We start from the raw sequence: 5,000 nt of genomic DNA, 5'->3' as shown, positions 1-5,000 counted from the left end.
GTAGAATTTTGGGTTTTATTTCCTAGCAGATTTTGTAGAAAGTAATTATAATATCCATAAGTACATTTAATTTAGTGCATAATAGCTGAAAAAAAAGTTTTGAATTATTTTTTTTTCCCTTAGAAAGGGTCTCATATATGTCCATATTTCTGCATATCTTGGACCAAGGCCTAGTGCCGCCATCTTGAAAGTGTCATAGTTGGAATGTCATCAGGTGCATTGTTTCAAATTTAGAATTGTTCTTGTCCTTGAAGGCCACTGTAGCTTCTGTTATTATTCGAAAGGGGTGGGGTTACCCAGGGAGCGTTGCATTCTAGAACTTTGTAGAACTTTCTTGATGATGTCATATTACACACTGCACCTTTAACTGTGAATTGTGGTGAGGTACAGTAGCCTATGTCATGCATTTGTTCTGTTGTTTGTCTTTTGTGTGTGCGGAATGTAAGAATGTCTGTGTAATAATAACATTGAATTTAAATTAGAAAATATAAATCTGTCCAAGCTGCTGGAAAGGAAGGTTCGGCAGATGTTATATATTTTTTTTAGATAATTTTTTGGCATTTTCAAGCTTTATTAGACAGTACAGAGTTGAATTGGGGAGACAGAGAGAGAGAGAGAGAGAGAGAGAGGGGGGGAGGGGGGATGACCTGCAGTAAATGTCCACGGGTCAGACTAGAACCCGTGACCACTGCAACGAAGGCCAGAGCAAATATGGTACGCGCTCTATCCACTACGCCACTGGAGCGCCCGTGAGCTGTTATTTTAAACTGACTCACAATCAGTAAACGGTCAAATTTGAAGAAATCTCGCAAGTGAAGAGTTTCCCTTCCAAACTGTTTCTCAATCTTCCAGAAGGGAAATCACGTTGTACACAACACACAGACACACAAACACACACACACACACACACACACACACACACACACACACACACACACTTCTGATTTCCAAAACTTTTGCAACTGGCAAAGAGGAACAAAAACAACATTAAAAAAAACACAAATAAATCCACGATGTTTCAAACTTCCTCATTTATAACCGCAAGGAAAGAAAAAGTCAACAAGGGTCGACATTTTAGTTTTTATTTTAAGATTACACCTACTTACATCAACTAAACTTTCCATAATCATTCTTAGCACTAGTCTGAAGGTTATTACAGAAGGATTTGTTCATATGTGGTTCACTGTCTGATTTATGAGACATTATGTTCTTAAAAACATGCTGAAAATGCCGTTTTAACAACTTTTATATACTATGTAGTAATTGTTTATTTATTAAATGAAAAAAGGCCGTATTTGTGAAGGAAGTTCTGTTAAGGTTGGAGGTCAACTCAGGTGGAAGAATATTTCAGGAGACTTGGGTGAATTATGAAGCGATATTTATTACAGACTTGGCCAAGGAGAACCGGACTGCAACTCTTGTGACTTGCACTTCAATTCTGACAGACCCTTCCTGAGAGCTGTGTATTAACCTCGCGCTATCTCTACCACCTCCCCGGCTCGGGCACCAAGCGCACCAATGTTTTGGTTCAGAGCTGAACACAGTGAACCATAACATTCTGGAGTCTAAGGAGATGAGACTTTATCTATACAACTGCCCTAAGTGTCTCCTAACAGGCTCCAAGGCTGACCTAGAGTCTGAGAGACAGACACACAAGATAGGCATATATGGCCTATTAATCTTTCCCATTAATAGTACAACCAAAGACCCAAAATTCCCTCACAGTATCCAAAATCTATTCTGTAAAAACTTCGGCCTCTAACATGTTGTAAAAAATTAAATAAATATTTCAACTCTGGCTTTATCCTACATCCATATTTTTTTAAGAGATTCAAATGTACAAAAAATATTGTCAAAGTTGCATATTTATCAAACATTTCTGGAGAAAATTATAATACAAAAAATAATAGTGTTGATGTCAGTAATCAACTGGCAAAGTTTCATGATGATATCTTTAAGTTAAACATTTTAACCTACCCACATTGCCTTAAAGCTGCTACGAGGAACTTTCAAATATTTCTGAAAAAGTCAAATTTTTTCCTCTGATGATCATAAATTACATGTAACAGTAAACGAGACCATCAGTGCAAATACTTTTATATAGTTTTTCTTAATGCCTTTGTCATGGGTATATACGCTCACCCTGGAACAACAGCTGGCGTAGTAAAAACACTACCGCTTTTAGTCCAAAGGGGGCGCTAGAATTAACAAAAACTGATGATATTGATAAGTTAAAAATGTTACTCTATTCATCTGCAGTGTTTTCGCCATGACAACTGACATTATAGTATAACAAAAGTGGGCGATAGAACGTTAAACAAAAAAGTTATTTTAAGAGAAAAGCATGAGATTTGTTTTCCCATGTGTTGAGACATCCAGGGTTCACATTGCTGTCACACAGATGACTCACAACACACAGGCCTATGACTACACACACACACACACACACACACACACACACACACAAAGACGCCAACAATTAATAATAACTTCCCAGTAAGTGACCTTGAAATTAACTCTGTCATTTTGAAGGTGGAGTCAGTGATTCTGGAGAACGCATGTTGTCAAAATAACTTTTCTTCAAAATCAGTGAATATCTCCTCATGATCCGCTACCTGTCTGTACTGTGTGTGCACTAAAAAACAATAGAAGAGAGGGAAGAAAGTATGCAATATCATTACAGTTGGAGTTGAAGATTTAAATATATAGTCAGAGGTCATACATCAACAACAGTGCAGAAAGTGAATTAAAAATACCAGAAACAGCGCCCCTAAAACAGTGATAAAATCGCAAAGAAAGGGGTGAAAACTCACTCTATTATGATGCTGTCACTTCAAAAATCCCTACAGTTACAATCCTTTACCTCTGTTAGACTCTTCAGCAGGCCCTAACACAATGTATAAAGCACAGCTGTAGCTGCTTCAGTCTAAGCTCACCGTGATCTAGTACACTTATCTATTGCTATGCTGTATGTTACTGCTGTTTGTCTAACTTCTGTTGCTATGTTGAATATGTTATTGTTGTCTATGTGTGATTTTACTGTGTTGTCTTGTTCTCTCCCTCTCCCCTTTCCCCCCAGGAGGTCATTCACCTCCTACCAGGCCATTGCTTAAATAAGACTTTGTTTCTTAGCAATTTTTGCCTGTTTAAATAAAGGTTGATGATGATGATGATGATGATGTCACTCAAATTCAAAACAGCTTTATTGGCGTGACTATTGTGGTAAACAAACAGTGTTCAAACTAATTTATATACTATCTATGATTCAAAACTCTAAACGGGGTCTCCTTACCTCTACCCAAGGGTGGGAAACAGCGCCCCCCAAAACCCACTCGTGGCCAAAAATATATTGCATCCGTAGTGATAGGAACTACCATAGAGAATGAATAGGGAAAAGTTAAGAGAGTTTAGCTTCATTCACAGCCTGAATTCTCCGATCAAAACGTTTTTAAATCATCGATAAAACTATGAAGTCCGATGTCATATAGCCTACAACAGAGGTAGTCCTACTGTGTATTTTACTCCAGTACATTTGCGTTTAACTTTTAGCTTGCGGTTATTTTGCCAGTTTGGCCAACAATGGACTCGTCTTTCCTTGATCTGTAAAGTTTTTCGTGACTTCTTTCATTATATCTCTGTGTATTTACCTGTATGTTTACATTTTATATCATATACTTTATCTATAAGCCCTTTTCAATCGATGTATGTCCTTGTTTTCGCCGTTAATGTCAGATTTCATAAAGTCTGTGAATGCATCACTGTCAGCCAGTTTCCGTAGTGTAGTGGTTATCACGTTCGCCTCACACGCGAAAGGTCCCCGGTTCGAAACCGGGCGGAAACATCTGTTTTCATTTTTTACATTTTAAATACAGCTTATTAGTATTCTGTTCGCTTTTTCTACAATATATAATATAAACTAACGTGATATAACAGACTGTACTTTATACAAAAAAGGTCTTCACAAATGCTGCGCCATCTGTCTGTCACTCAACCTGATCAACATGGTCTCCTTACCCTTATTCAAGAAGGTAAACATCACCATCTTGTGGCCAAAATTATATTACATCCATAGTACATACATAGTGTTAAGACACTACCGTAGAGAATGAATGGGAAAAGTTAAGAGAAGTTAGCTATACTTGCCGCTAACCCATAACTGCTCATTCTCCTTGCGCTGCTCAGTAAAGCAATGTGTAACTTTGTCTATTGCCAGTATTTTATACATCTATTTTACTTTTTCACAAGTGTCCTTCAACACCAAACCCATTTATTTCAGTCAACACAGACACAGCAGCGTTTTTTTGTTTTATTTTTATTTATTAATTAATTAATTAATTAATTAATTAATTAATTAATTAATTAAACGCAATGGATGTTTACATTTGTCCCTGAACGTGACACTCGCAAACAGCATTGTAGCCTGTGATTGTAGTAAACTGTTTAAAACTTTCCCCTCACGTGTAATATCACAACACAAGGGCTATTTATCAAATCAATAATTGTAACTATGCATGTTTAAGCTTTAAAATATATCGATACTGTAAGTCTGAAGTATGTTTTGGCGCTGTAAAAACAATACATAACATAACATCAAAATCCAGTGCTGGGTTTTATGATTGTCTTTGAACGCAAGATGTGCACCCAGTTTCCGTAGTGTAGTGGTTATCACGTTCGCCTAACACGCGAAAGGTCCCCGGTTCGAGACCGGGCGGAAACAATGTTTTAATTTTTTTTAGAACTTGTAAACCTAAACTCTTTATTCCCTAAAAACTAACCCTAACCTTCCTTTATAAAAAACTATCTCACAACTAACTAAGCACCTAATAATACTTCCATGGTTAAAGCTTGTTGGTGCTAGTATAACATTTGCTCTTGAGTAAGCCTAACACATTTCAGTAATTCGGCCTATTGTGGGAAAACATTTTTTACATAAAAATCAATTGTTTGCAGAGTAGAAAATACATAAATAATTGAAGGAACACATCTCGATCGTGCACATT

The sequence above is a fragment of the Ammodytes marinus genome, assembly GCF_949987685.1.
Source record: "Ammodytes marinus genome assembly, chromosome: 14".
Lineage (NCBI taxonomy): Eukaryota > Metazoa > Chordata > Actinopteri > Uranoscopiformes > Ammodytidae > Ammodytes > Ammodytes marinus.
The sequence above is the reverse complement of the archived record's forward strand: the minus strand, read 5'-3'. Positions refer to the sequence as shown.